The sequence below is a fragment of the Lithobates pipiens genome, unplaced genomic scaffold, assembly GCF_037356315.1.
Source record: "Lithobates pipiens isolate NorthernLeopardFrog02 unplaced genomic scaffold, aLitPip1_a1.2 Scaffold_19, whole genome shotgun sequence".
In the NCBI taxonomy this organism is placed as follows: Eukaryota; Metazoa; Chordata; class Amphibia; order Anura; family Ranidae; genus Lithobates; species Lithobates pipiens.
The window spans coordinates 95,261,540-95,277,124 of record NW_027507764.1 but is presented as its reverse complement, the minus strand read 5'-3'; the positions used below and the strand labels follow the sequence as shown (position 1 = coordinate 95,277,124).

At 43.5% G+C, this 15,585-nt stretch overlaps 1 protein-coding gene and 1 pseudogene across 11 annotated transcripts in view; both read left to right on the top strand.

Moving 5' to 3' along the window:
* Positions 1-15,585, top strand: part of PARD3 (par-3 family cell polarity regulator) — an 835,070-nt gene that overhangs the window by 600,780 nt on the left and 218,705 nt on the right. The gene's annotated exons all lie outside the window — the stretch shown is intronic.
* Positions 9,853-10,094, top strand: LOC143999804 (U2 spliceosomal RNA; annotated as a pseudogene).

Below are 15,585 nucleotides of genomic sequence, written 5' to 3'. Positions count from 1 at the left end.
AATATAAAAGTTTTTCCCAAGAGGGAACAATAATACATTACCCCCACTGAGAGAAGCAAAGGGGGTCTATAAATACAATGAAATGTAAGAAAGAAAAAAAAAACTGTGGCGGGCCTGTCCATTAGGGGAGCATGAGCACTGCCCCCTCTGTCCATGGCCGCCAACCCCTATTCATGCGTCTAGCCCCTTTCAGGATGCCAAGCGCATGAATTACAGAGGTGGGGTGTTTTTTTTAAGCACCTGATTGGAGCCAGAGACACTCTAATATGCTTTAAAATAGGATAGGCTTGTGGCATTGCGCTACGAGCCCATCCAGGTGTCACAGCAGCAAATTGATATACGCTATTGAAACCCTAATCCTCAACCGGCCAATCAGAAGCAGGTCTGAGACCAGTTTTCCGATTGGCCAGAAAGAGAAGAGTCCCAATATGCTGCCGAGGAGGAGGGATGAAACGTAAGCTGCCACGATGCCCATGGAGAGCAGGGGAAGGGAAAATCATCAACGCCAAGTAAGGGAAACCGCAGGTGAAGCCCGGGAGAAGTGCTGTCCACCATAGATGGGGTAAATGTACCAGACCCAACCGGGGGGTAGGTACTGTTACCACCGGCCGCCATTGGTGTCAACATATTCTGTAAGGCATAGCCAAGCTGACATCATAGAGTATCTCATTACTTCCTGCCCCTGAGGGAGCTCACATTCTAGTGCCAGATCCATAAGAAAGGAAAAGCCACACAATCTTCACTGCAACAGTGTGTGTTGTGGAGTTCTCCAATGTCAGGAGGATGCATGATGCTATTTGTTCATAAGCACCAAGTCATATTAAAACCAATCTGCAGGCATATAACACCAGTTGATGTAGTTATATATTAAAACAATTCAACGTGACGTAATAGCGAGAGTCTCTCACTATGAAATAAAACAAGTTTAATTTGGCATGTCAAGTGCAGCACCGATTTAATTTAGGGGGTGCTGAGATATAAATTTTTACAAACTTATCACAAGAGAGCCTGGCCTGCAGGAGGGCGCTGAAACCTCTGATAAATCGGCTACAAAGGAAAAATATATCTTATAGATGGGGTTTCCCTGCTTGTCTAATAGCAAAAAAACAAGGGATTTTGGCTACACTGTGATTTCAGAGGACTTGAAGGAATTTTGCAGTAAATTAGATTTGCCACTGGTTAATTTGGAAAAATGGGGAAAAAAAAAACCCAGAGTGGGGGAAGTTAAAGGATCAGTCGTGGAATAAAGTATAGAGCCCTAATAACAGAAATAAAATGGGAGACAAATAGGTAAGCGGTGCAGCATGTGTTAAGGGGAAGATAGGTCGGTAAGGGAGGGAGACTCGTTTGGAGCTACATTGGGGTTTGGCGATACCAGCCTGTGCTCCCAGAACCATTTCCAAATTGAAAATTTACCATTGAAAGCAATAGAAGGAATTACCTTGTGTTGGACATCGGAAGGTGACAGGTGGCTGCTGGGCTGCGGACTAGCAAAAAGTGTCTCCCGCCTTCCCCTGCTTCATCTGTCTCGTCAGATTCTTAATCTGATTTGGCTGCCGTGGATGGGGCCCACCCTGCGGTGTCTGCAGCCACGCTTCTAGATTTTTCGGACTGTGAGGATGATTCCTCTGCCCCGGTGGCTGCGCACAAGAAGGCACTGGTGGAAGCACTGATTGCATCTGTGCGGGAAGTTTTGGACTGTGGAAGAGGCCTCTAAAAAAAAAAAGCCCTAGCTGATCTATCCTTTCAAGGCGATGATTTGTTTGGGGCCACTCTAGATGATATCCTTAAGAGTGTCACGGGGAAGAGTACTTTTCTTCCACAGTCAAAAAAGGGGAAGGAGCCACGTCGCAAGCGTGGTCCTTCCTTCTCGGCACACAGTTTTTTTTATCCTTCAGGGTCCACTGATAAAAGCTCAGTCATTTGTGCCTCGCTCGGGATGTTCCAAGCGACCCTGGTCTGGTCCAGACCCTCAGATAAAGCTCCTTTAGCATGAAGGGACACCCTCACCCTCAGTCCGGTTGGGGGGGACATCTTCTCTGGTTTCCGGGCTCGTGGACCTCTCTGATAAACGACATGTGGGTCCCCAAAATGATTGGTTTGAAGATCGAGTTCCAGTCTTGTCCCCAAGCAGATTTTTTCCATCCAATCTGCTTATGTCTCTGGGGGCGTGGTGCAGGGCCTGTTGGTTCAAGGGTTGGTTCTGGTGCCGGAATGTTTCCAGGGTTTTTATTAAAACCTGTTTACGATCCCCAAAAAAGAGGATTAGGTACGTCAGATTCTGGACCTCAAGGCCCTGAACCGCTTTGTGCAGGTGCTGAAGTTCAGAATAGAGTCCATTCGCTGTGTTTGCATCTCCTTCATCAGGACAACTTTCTTGCCTTCATCGATTTATCAAGGATGTCTACCTGCAGATTCTGATATGTGCACAAGACCAGCGGTTCCTCTGCTTTGCTGTTGGAGAGGACCATTATTAGTTTGTGGTGTTACCCTTTGGTCTCGCCTCCGCTCCTCGGGTCTTCACCAAGGTGTTGGCCCCGGTTCTGGCCCTGTGGCGCCAGCGGGAAATTGCTGTTCTGGGCTACCTGGATGACCTGCTGTGAGCAGAGACCCCAGCAACCCTGGGAGGTGTGGTGGAGATCAGAAATTGCTTTATCTGGGTCTGACTCTGGATTCCGCTCTGGCCAGTGTGTTTCTTCTGCAGGACAAACTTCAGAAGTTACAGACGGCAACCCGCTTACTGCTGTCCAGCAGGTGGATCTCCCTGCAGACTTGTATGTGGGTGCTAGGTCTGATGGTGTCTACCTTCGAGGCTATCCTGTTTGCTCAGTTCCATATGAGACCCCTGCAAAAGGAGATCTTGTTAAAATGGGACAAATGTCCAGGGTCACCACCGATCCCTGTCTGGGTGGGGAGGAGTCCTGGGCCTGAGCTTGGCTCAGGGTTGCTGGATGCTGGAGGAATCCAGGCTACCTATCAACATCTTGGAACTCCGGGTGATCAGACTCTGTCTGGATCATTGGCCAGATCGACTTCAGGGGTTCCAGATACGGATCCAGTCAGACAATGCCATGGTGGTGGCCTATGTCAGCCACTAGGGAGGAACAAGGAGTGTGTTAGCAGGCCTGGAAGTAGCAGGCATTTTCCGATGGGCCGAGTGTTTTTTGTCCTGCCTATCTCCGCTGTCCACATTCCGGGGGTGGACAACTGGCAGGCAGATTACCTCAGTCGGCAAGTGTTGGACCGAGGGGAGTGGTCCCTTCATCAGGAGGTATTTCAACAGGTATGTCTGCATTGGGGCTCTCCAGAGGTAGATCTGATGGCATCCTGGGTCAACGGAAAGGTGCAGAGGTTTGTGGCCAGGTCTCGGGACCCTCTGGTTGCTCCATGGGGCCAGTATTGTCTCATCTACGCCTTTCCTCCTCTCAAGCTTCTGCCTCGAATGTTATGCAGGATCGAGGCTCGAAGCAATTTCCTGTCATTCTAGTGGCCCTGGAATGACCTCGTCGGTCCTGGTGCGCTGACCTGGTGCGTCTGGTCACAGACGCCCCCTGGCGGTTGCCTCTCAGGGAGGATGGGCTATCCCAAGGGCCGATCTTCCACCCTGCTTTATCATCATGACTCCGACGCTACTCAAAGCTAGGAAGTCTACTTCCAGGAAGGTATATCATCGGACGTGGAAAGCGTCATGGTGTGAGTCAGTGGGATTTCACTTACATTCCTTTTCGGTGGCTCGGATTTTGACTTTTCTTCAGAGGGGCCTTGAAAAGAATTTGGCCTTGAGTACCTTTAATGGCCAGGTGTCGGCTTTGGCAGTTTTATTTCAATGCCCACTGGCTTTGCATTCCCTGGTGTGTACCTTCATTCGGGCGGGACATGTGGTTCCACCGGTGCGATCTCCCTTTGCCACCATGGGACTTGAATCTGGTGTTTTCTACAAAAGCCTCCGTTTGAAAATATTTGAGAAATTCCCCTGCTCACTCGGTCACAGAGGGTGGCCTTCTTGATGGGAATAATCTCTGCTCGCCGGATGTCGGAATTGGCGGCGCTATCCTGTCGCACGCCCTATCTGGTGATTCATAAGGACAAGGTGGTTTTTCATCCTTGTCCTTCGTTCCTTCCAAAAGTTGTTTCTGATTGCCATTTAAATGAAGACAGGGAAGGCAGCACAATATGTCCCAGGCTGCGAAATCCGAGGGAATTTGCCTTGCACACCTTGGATGTGGTTTGGGCGATCAAGGGTCTATTTGGTGGCCGCTGAGTCCTTTTGGAGGTCATGCTCCTTGTTTGTGATCGCACAGGAATCAAAGAAGGGGCTGTCTGCTTCCTCCGTGAGCATTTATAGATGGATCAGACAGACGTGTGACTGAGGCCTATTCTGTTAGGGGTCAGGTTCCTCCCTTCCCTGTGAAGGCGCACTCTACTCAGGTGCTGTGTGCCTCCTGGGCCTCCCATCATCAGGAGTTAGTGACGCAAGTGTGCAAGGTGGCCACCTGGTCGTCGGTGCACACTTTCACTAAATTTTACAAAGTGGATGTGCTGGCATCTGCAGATGCCTCTTTTTGCCGCATGGTTCTGCAGGCTGCGGTCTAGAGGATTTTACCCTCATGAAGGGGTTTTCTTGCTGTTCAGGTTGGGCTCCAGTTACTCTCGTTGAGCTCCAGATTGTCCGGTTGTCCTGTTTTTTTGTTGGCTGTCCCACCCTCATGTTTGGCACTGCTTTGGGACATCCCTATGGTTCTGAATAAGGAAATGCTGTGTCTGTCAATGAACAAATGAAACAATAGGATTTTTGACCTACCGTAAAATGGGTTTCTCTGAGTATATTGACAGACACATCACCCACCTCTCTATGGAGTTTTTAATGCTTCCGACACTGCTTGTGACAAAATTGAAGGCCTATAGCAGAGAGGGGGATTTATATCACCTAGGACTGCCCATGGGCGTAGGTAGCCAAGTCTTTTCTCTGCCTAGTGTCCTACTCCTGTAGGGGGTGATATAACCCTATGTGTCTGTCAATGAACTCAGAGAAACGGATTTTACGGAAAGTCAAAAATCTAATTTTTGCATTTACGTTTTTATTTTTATCTGGTTTAATTTATGTAGTAAACTATCAGGCGTATAGCCCTCCTAACACTCTTGTATTGAAATGTATTGTAACTGTGCTGTCTTCCTTTATAATATAAAGCTCTGCTCAAACTGTTGGTGCTATATAAATCCTGTATAGTAATAATAACAAGAATGTAGTCCGTTTAAATGTAAATGCAATTTTCTTAAATTTTGCAAAGAAGCTGGAAACTGAGGAAGCATATGCACACTATGTATCCCAGGTGAGAACAGCAGTCAGGATACCAGTGCTGCAAGTCAGGAGCTGACCCGCTGATGCCCAGCACGGTTTAATGGCCAGATACAATAAGCGTTTTTTTGTGTTAACAGAATCCGGCGACGTGCGGCTGAAGTGCATTGAATTCTGGAAGTGTTAATAAAGCCACCTCTGTTCCTATTTAATCAGCCAGGCAAGCCTTGTGCTGCATCCGGAGCATTTAGATGCCAAAGTAAAGTTGTATTTAATTTGATTTTAATTGTAAAGAAAAGAGCTGTTTGGTCCCCTGCATGTAGACACCTCAGTCTAATTCCTTCATCTACTGCGCGAGCCATTTATTGTCCATGGATAACTTGCCTTTTTGCAATAACTAAGTTCATTTAGGACCGTCCATTTAATACATATTTCCATTCTTTCTTTAATGATGTAATACTTCTGGGAAATCGCTTGGCAATAATGAATTTACAGTGTGCAGAAAGCATCAAAAAAAGTCCTGTGGGGGCTGAAGAACAAGCAAATGGTCCATTAAAAATAAAAATCAATTAAGCCTACAATTTTTATACAGAAAATACCCAACCTCATCTTTCTAATAATAATATGCTTACAACCATGTTCTGCTTAAACGCCCATAGTATTTGCCAATATTGATCGAGGATGAGACAAACATATTAATGATAGTACTTTGTAGAATTGATTGAATGATAGGGCTTTTTTTCATATGTACATATTTATTATTTAAAGTCATCTAGATTTTCTGCAGCATAGTATGTACTTTGAACTCCTCAGCACTTTCAAGGAAACCTCCTGCTTCTCAAGCCATTTTGTAATTTAATGTTATTAAAAAATTACTTTTCCATTCCAGCCTGAAGCATTCTTTTGTCTAACAATACAAAAAAGAAAGGGGAAATGGTGTTTTGTTATGATCAGCTGTTATTTTACCACCTTACTATTTTCGTTGCCATTTTGCTTCAACCAAACCAGAAGCTGAACTGCAGGAAACATGCTAAATATATGAAATGCCTATATGCAGAGGGGGGTTTTACCTACCAAAGCGTTGGTGTTTGTATATCCATTCCTGAGATTAAAGGATAAGTTCACCTTTTAAAAAAAATAAAATAAATGCACATAATTTTGCAGGTAAAAAGATCAGCAGATTCCATGGAGGTTTCCTGCACACTTGTCAGCATATCATAGGAGCAGGCAGTTATACACCATCAGGAAAACACCATGAACTGCCTAGAGGGCTCAACAGCACACTGGTAGTTTATAAAAAAAAAAAAATACAAGCCGACAGCTGCAAAGACTGTCAGTGCTTGTAGTTTCCCATTCACAGCACCCTGTGAATGAATGACCTGGGTGAGCGTAGCCCTGTACAGATACGTTTTTTTTTTGTTTTGTTTTTTTAATAGTAACAGCGAGTGCCTGGAGAAGATAACCTGTTTGCTATCACTAGATGCAGCAGATCAGGGTGATGCTGCAAGAGTGGAAACATGTTACATGTTCCACCTTAAAGACTGGTGTAACGTTTTCCCAAAGGTGAACATGTGCTCTGCCAGATAGCACAGCCAGGCAGATGACATTACTTCAGGCATGCAGTGGTGTCTCCCCCATTGGTGTCAAATTCCTGGTGCCCTGCTGCAGTGGAAATTGGCACTCCTGCATGGTCAGATTCTGAAGAGTCCTGTGTTTTCTCTTTAAACATCAGCACAGGTGGTGGGAGAGCTACTTATTAACTATCTTCTTTGCAGAATGGTTTCTTTACTTTTTTTTATTAGTGAGGCAGTCATTTTAAAGTGTGAAAGAACAAAAAAAAATGTACTGTACTTGAGTTCATGAGTCCTTGGTGGCAGCATTAGTTTTCTCTTTTTTTTTTCATTTTTCTTTCTTTGTTTTTATCTGGTGATCTTGCCAGTAACACATTTCCTGCCCCAAGACAATATTTATTCCGTGTACTTTATCTGTGGAGAGGCAGTTTTGTCACCATAGGACAAAACTACAGAAGATTTTCCCTCTCGCCTCTTCTCTATAACATAGAAGTGATGTGTTTACGAGAACTGGTTAAGACTGATAATACTGCTTGAAATTTTCAGTTCAGTAGAATGTAAAGGAAATTAGGAGCTCATGTTTTACACTTTTCAATTATATATTTAACAGACCTAAGGAGAGAAAATAAGGGTTATTTTGGCCATACATTTTCTTGTACTTTTTTTTTTTTTGTTGGTGCAGCCGGGCCACAGCTCTGTGTGTCCTTTCAGGCACAAAGCCGCCGTTAGGCCCCACCCCCTCTCTCTCCTCATTGGCTAACTGCTGCTGTGTGTCAGCCAATCAGGAGTGAGTCCTGGACAGCCGAGGCACTTGTGCACATCAAGATGGGGCTTAGGTAAGTAGTGGGGGGCTGAGAAAGCTGTTGCACACAGAAGGTTTTTTTTTTTATCTAAATGCCAGAATACATGCATAGATTAGGATTAAAAAAAACCTTCTGCCTTTACAACCACTTTGTCAATAGCCTGGAATAAGGATAGAAAAAGACATTCTGAGTTCTGTTGCAGAATTTATTTTTTATTGAATGTATTACATGTATTTTTACAACATATGCACTATTTTCATATTGTATATTTACATCAGTCCCTGTCCTCAAGGAGCCTACATCTCTGATACCTACCTCACATACATGCATAAATACAGATAAACCAACCGGAAGGTCTTTGACATGCGGGAGAAAATAAGAGTATACACAGGAAACCCATGTAAGCAAAGGGAAAACATACACAGGTGGTCCTGGTCAGGATTCAAACCAAGGACCCTAGTTTTGCAAGGTAGGAGAGGTAATCAATAAGCCACTATGAGGCCCATAATTGTGGTAGATCTGTGTATTGGTTCTAAAGTCTACAGCTAGCAATAGAAGCCCCATATTTCTCTCATGACACAAGTACTTACGCTAACTGTTAGAAATCACTCAATTCCTAAAGCAAGCAGCACCAGGCTCTTGGATGTAGGCCTATAAGAGGCAAACTGCCAATGGGCAGGTGGCAGAAGGCTTGTCTTTTGTTCCCAATCTGTCCTCACCACATGTGATTTAATGTATTTGTGAGTGCAGTGAGTTATCGGCCCATCCTCGGTAAGAGTGTTCTTCCCTTCTCAGACTATGGGTGAATGTAGTAAGGAGTTCGATTCTCACAAGCTTTAGATGGTGAGTTGGGCATGTTATAACTATCTGGGAAACCAGGTCTGCTAGCTGCTCAGTCATCATCAATGATATTTAAATCAGGTATATTAGGCTTTTTTTTATACTGTACCTCTAAAAGTCCAGGGTCCACTGGGATTGTCTTATCCTTGTGTAAATCTTTGTGAATCGAGTTCATTGTATTTAGGTTATCTGTTTATAGCCATCCTTCATTTCATAACTTACCTCGGGAAGTTCCATAAAGCGCAGAACAAAAATCAGTTTCTTTACTAAAATTCCCTAATCCAAAAGTGACCTCTCTATTGTTAGGTTTGTTGTTGGTTGGCTCAGAATGTTAGGATGAATTCCCGTAGCAGCTACAGTATAATGTTCTTACTAAATGCATGCCGCCTGAGCTCATCTGAGGGTTCAGCAGTTCTGTCAATGTTGACTCAGAACGTTGGAGTTCAGCACATCAAGCGTTACTGCACTTTCTATTGTGTCCCATTTTGTCTCAGACATTATTGAATTCAGATGACATGTATGTTTCCTGGTATAGGTGCGCCATTTCTAGAAGTCTCGTCTTTCATATTTCAAGTATGAACAGATGGTTCAGAAGGCTGTCTCCAATCCCAGCAAAAATATAGAACCTGATAGTAGGTTAGAGCCACTTCACCCATTTTGGCGACCCATTTTTGTGAACATTAAACCATATGAGCAACTTGATCTGCCCTACTTTCATCCTGACTAAAAAGCTATCAGAGGTGCCTTAATTCTCATAATGATCCCATCACCAGTTCTGTGACTATAATAACGCCTTTTATCCACCTTGCAACTTGTCTTATCTTTTTTGTCTTCTGAATTCCCTTTGAAATGCTTATTATGAATAAACTCGTGAAAGTTTCACTTGCTGGGAACATTCCTGACTTCTACATCTAGCTGATGAATAAGTGTAACAGTGAATAGAGTTCACGTGTCATTTTGTCTCCAGTGAATTTCTCTCTGGTACATGCAAAAAAGTTTAAAGCTTAGGTCTATGCAAACCACTAAATATGCAGATGAATACATAATAAAGCTTTTTTAACTGTCTCTGGATTTGTATTTCTGTCAATCCAATGATATGATGTACAGTGCTCGACCGTTCAACACTAATCTGTCTGGTAAACAGGAAACCTGATTTTTCTCTGCTGCAGTTGGATAACATTTACAGTTATTGTCCCTTCCCCATCCTGTGAATGGACAGTGAAAGGAGAAACAGCAGATTAATGAGCTCCTCTCTCTGTAACTCTGATCTTTCTTCCTATCTGCATTTTCCTGTTGGCACATGAGTACTGTAGTACAACTTACTGGCTCTCCTTGTGCTGCTTCTCCTTCTCCCCCTTTTGGCTAAGATAAAGTGTAATATCTGTTCTTATCAGTTTCCGGTAGGGCTGCTCCACTGTCATTCTGGCAGGAATGGTTGGCTGTATGGTATCCCTGCTGGTATGAGATGTTACTTTTTATTATGCATTTTTAGCTGCGCAGTGCCCATATGGGCTAGGCCATCTGGCTAAGTATGGGGCAAATTTGTTACCAGGCTGCAAGACCTAGGGGTGCACCTTCCCTATTTATTTTTATTTTTCTCCACTGTCTTTTTTCTTTCACTTGAATGCTGGGTGTGGGTCCTAAGGCCTACACTGAAGGCTAGGAGGAGGATGTGTGGCCATTAAGTTCCTTTCACCCCTGAACCGGGGGGGTCCTTGATCTGCTTCAGTTGGCCATGAGGAGAGGGGTCCACCAGGCCTTTTGGCTAGGTGGATCATGTTGAAGCCTTGCACCCCTGGAGGTCAGGGTAAGGTCCTACTCCTTCGGGGTTGGATAAAAGATACACCCTTAGATGCTTTTATTTTATTTTATTTATTTTAATGGTTGCACATGCATTTTGATTTTGTACACTTAGGTGTTTTTGCTCACTACGGCGGATCTCCCAGTCTGAGCTTGCTCCACATGGGAATACAAGTCAATATCAGTATTGACACTGCTTACGGTTAAAAACCAAAAAAGTATATATATTTTATATATAGAAAGCTATGTTAATTTGAGTCTTTTATATCTCCCCGTCTTACCTGCCAAGAGGTTTACACCACTTTTTCTTATACTGTTATAGATATTAAAATATTTTTGTGTCTTCCCTGCACCCACAGCTTGCTGAATGAATAGTAAAAGAGCAGCAACATACTGATGAAGTCATGTCTCAGCTCTCTTCTCCTCTCAGAATGATCCTTGTCAGTAAATTTCGCATGCACACGTAATTGTCTCCCAGTCCTTCCTTCTCCCAGTCTGAGCTTTGCTGTGCAAAGACTGCCAGAGGCTTAGGCTGACCATGCACTGTGAATTTCTTTACTGGTTGCGGGAAAGAAATTTTCACGATTTTCCCTAAAACACAAACAGTGTTGACAGGGGGAACCCCTTCTGCCGAGCAATTGTCTTCACCTGGTCGGGAGAAGACAGTGATTGCTAGTGGCTATAGCAGCCGCTAGCGATGTTTGCAAGAGAATTCAGCAGATTGATCAGCTTGGTACATTCAGCCTGCCCATTAATGGATCGAATCTCAGCCGGTTCCTGCTGAACCCAGCCAAGATTCAAACAGTGTTTGGCTGGCCTTATAGACAGTCAAGTTTGGGTTTTGACACTAGTTGAGAGAAGTGGTTGTAAATGCTGAAGGTTTCTTTTTACCTTCATGCGTTTTATGTATGAAGATATAAACTTTCAATGTGCAGCTCTCCCCACAGCCCTCTCCCAATATTTTCTGAAGCCTGATCTCATTCGAGATATGTGCACGAGGGCCGAAGCTCTCCCGGGTCTCTCCTTCCTCATTGGCTGAAATTCAGCAGCAGGAGCCATTGGCTCCCCCTGCTGTCAATCTCAGCCGTGAGGCGGGGCTGATCCATGATCACTGTGTTGTCTTATTTAAATAGAGATCTAACTCGGGAGCGTCCCCATAGAAAGTGGCTTGCTATGGGGCACTCGCCAAGGGGTAGGGGACCAGAGCATCGAATGGGGGACCCAAAAAGGAGGATCATGATCAAAACCATTGCACAGAGCAGGTAAGTAAGACGTATTTAATAATAAAAAAAAATAATAATTTCCTTTACAAATACTTTAACAATTAATTATATTTTTCTTCTCTAAAATGTAAGTTATCCCCTCATATAGGATACAGTGAGGCATGGTGATTAGGATTTAGCATTTTCACCTAGAGAATTTTAGGTTCTGCATCCATTAGGGTTTTTGCAGAACCTAAACTTTTTGCTTGGAGTTTGCTTGCTCTTCCCATGTTTTGGTGGGTTTTGTCCAGGAGTTTGGTTTCTTTGTAAATATGGTATTCTGTCTTTTCATGTGACATCACTGAAGAAATGAAACTTTGTTACAATGTAAATTAGTGAGTGTACAACTTGTATAACAGTGTAATTTTGTTGTTCCTTCAAAATAACTCCACACAGCCTTGGGCATGGAGTTCACCAGAGCTTCACAGGTTGCCACTGGAGTCCTCTTTTAGTCCTCCATGACGACATCACGGAACTTGTGAATATTAGAGACCTTGCTCTCCTCCACCTTCCGTTTTGAGGATGCCCCACAGATGCTTAGTAGGGTTTAGGTCTGGAGACATCCTTGGCCAGTCCATCACCTTTACCTTCAGCTTTTTTAGCAAGGCAGTGGTCGTCTTAGAGGTGTGTTTGGGGTCGTTATGTTGGAATACTGCCTTGCGGCTCAGTCTCCGAATTAAGGGGATCATGCTCTGCTTCAGTATTTCACAGTACATGTTGGCATTCATGGTTCCTTCAATGAACTGTAGGTCCCCAGTGATGGCAGCACACATACAGACCCAGTCCATGACACTCCCACCATCATGCTTGACTCTAGGCAAGATAAACTTGTCTTTGTATGCCCTACCTGGTTGCCGCACACGCTTGACACCATCTAAACCAAATAAGTTTATCTTGGTCTCATCAGACCACAGGACATGGTTCCAGTAATCCGTGTCCTTAGTCTGCTTGTCTTCAGAAAACTGGGGGCTTTCTTGGGCATCATCTTTAGAATAGGCTTCCTTCTGGGAGGGCAGCCATGCAGACCAATTTAATGCAGTGTGCAGTGTATGGTCTGATCACTGACAGGCCGACTCCCCACCCTTCAACCTCTGCAGCAATGCTGGCAGCACTTATACATACATCTATTTCCCAAAGACAACCTCTGGATATGACACTGAGCACCTGCACTCAACTTCTTTGGTCGACCATGGCAAGGTCTGTTCTGAATGGAACCTGTCCTGTTAAACCGCTGTATGGTTTTGGTCACCGTTCTGCAACTCAGCTTCAGGGTCTTGGCAATCATCTTATAGCCTGGGCCATCTTCATGTAGAGCAACAATTCTTTTTTTTTTTTTTTTTCAGATTCTCAAACTTCTTTGCCATGAGGTGCCATGTTGAACTTCCAGTGACCAGTATGAGAGTGATGACACCAAATTGAACAAACCCGCTCCCCATTCACACCTGAGACCTTGTAACACTAACGAGTCACATGACATCAGGGAGGGAAAATGGCTAATTGGTCCCAATTTGGACAATTTCACTTAGGGGTGTACTCACTTTTGTTGCCAGCAGTTTAGACATTAGTGGCAGTTATACAAGTTGTACACTCACTACTTTACTTTGTATAAAAAGTCATTTCTTCGGTGTTGTCACATGAAAAGATAGAAGAAAATATTTACAAAAATGTGAGGGGTGTACTTACTTTGGTTAGATACTGTGTGTTTGTTTGTTTGTTTGTGTGTTTGTGTGTATATATATATATATATATATATATATATATATATATATATATATATATATATATACACACACACGTACGCATCCAAATCGTTTATGGGAGAAATCGACTCTGTACATTCCAAAATACGTGTGGAAACTTTACTGGTTTTGTTGGGCTCTGTGATCAACCCAGACATCACACTTTGCCTCTCCGACGTTTTTTTATATTTGTCCCAATTATAACCTTGCAACAATTAGTGATTTATCGTTTGCCCTCACATTCACTGTGTGTCTCATTGCACAGTGTCAGGCTATTGTGGCTCTCGTATATGATGAAGTGAGATGTACAGTACTTATTAAAGGGGTGTGTTGTGCATCTCTGTTAAGTCTTCTTGGCCTCTGGCATTCAAAAGGGAAGAGGCCGATTCCTAATCACAGTGTGTTGTAATGAATCCATTTGTACAATGCAGTAATTAAACCAATCTAGCGCTGAACATTCCCAGGAGCCGCTATTGTACAATACCCCTGGGGGAAAGACGACTTCCCCCATATGTCAGCTGGCACTGCACATCTCCTCGCCCTGTCCTGTGTTAGGGTGCTGTAAGCTGTTTTTTAATGAATAGGAATGTAGCAAGTACAGGAAGGAGAAAAAAAATTAACTGTATGGTTTCTTGATCACAGGGCTTCATCCATTTTAATTAGAAGAAAGGCTAGTAAGCCCTGTGACAAGTGTCTTGAATTAAAATCATTAATTTGTGTCAAGCTGAAAAGAGATTGCTAATGTGGCTTTAGTGACAGCAGGAGCGACATTAACCTTATTATCCAGTCCCCCCATCCTATGCATGTAATCGTTTATTATTTTGGGGTATTCATTTAGGATAAGTGGCATAATGAAGTAAATTAATTTCGTTTTTTTTTTTTAAGACCTAATCATTGCGCTCAATGCTGCAAAGATGGTTTATGCTAATCACTCCAGCCAGAATTAAAAACTTAACCTTGCCAGAGGCCATGGAAGACCTTGCCTGAACTATGAAGGGTAATTATATTTAAAAAAACAAAACAAATGTCTGTTCCAAAACCCCTAAAATGTGCCCTGTGTTTAGTCGTTATTTAAAAACAGATGGGTTAAAACTTTGGGAACATCCATGTCTAGATGATGCCAGATTTAATTGTTAAAATCCTAAACGCTTCAGATTTGTTTTTTTGATCATGACTCCAAGTTTAGTATACTGTTGCTTGTATTTTAGTGCAAGAGCTTCTCTACATACTTCGATTGAGCTGTGTACGTCTGTGTTTTATTTTCCAAAGCCTGCATAAAACCAAGACACTAGATGACCCTGCAGGGCCTCAATGGAGAATACAGCGGTGTCCTCTTTCTGATGTCACCATCTGGACCCTTTACACCAGGGAAGGGGAACAGTGGGGCACTTTTTTAGTGTATTTATAAAGTCTACAAGATCATAATATTTTTAAAGAGGAAAGCAAATATTTAATTTTCCTGGCCAAAATATTTTCTTTAAACACTTAATATCTCACACATTGACTCTGCACTCTGAGTTTTATTGATGGACTGCATGAGATTCAGTTATTGCTTTGGAAAAAAGAATAGACTGCTGCCAGAAAAAAAAAAACCTCTTAGAAATAGTTTTGATTATCATTTTTGTATTCTTTTTAAACTCTGGCTGTGGTAGTTCTAAACCCTAAAAATTGTTTTACTTTAATGCAATTCCTTGCATTAGGGAAAAAATGTTTAGGCAACAGTATCCCCCCTCACCCCCCTTTTGCTGAACTGAGCCCTTCATTTGATTCAGCGTTGTGCACGTCTTCAGCTCTTCTCTCCCCTCACTTCCAGGTCTCACTGGCTTTGCTGGGGCACCAGGAGCTTTGGGCTCCCACTGCTGTCAAAGCCAGTGACAAGGGAGAAGGGGTGTCAGGGCTGAGTCCCACTGTTTGTGTCAATGGACACAGCAGCGGGGCTCCAGAGCGGGCACGCATGGGAAGCGGCTTCCTACAGGGACATAGAGGAAGATCCAGGAGGGCTGGCTTGGGGAACCGAGAAGAGGAGGTTCAGGGTTATTCTGTGCAATGGAATAAGTATGATGTAATCTAATAATCACAATCTGTGCAATTAACATGCAACAGAAATTATTCACAGAAAATCACAAAAAATGTCATGTACAAGTCTCTGCCACAGACGTTGTTGTAGAACGCGTAGGAAAACTAAACTTGAAGAACAAGGATTCTCTTGGCTGCTTCAGCCCTTCCAGGTTCTTACTAAGAAACCAACCCATACGTGGTCTGCTTCTGAAGAGT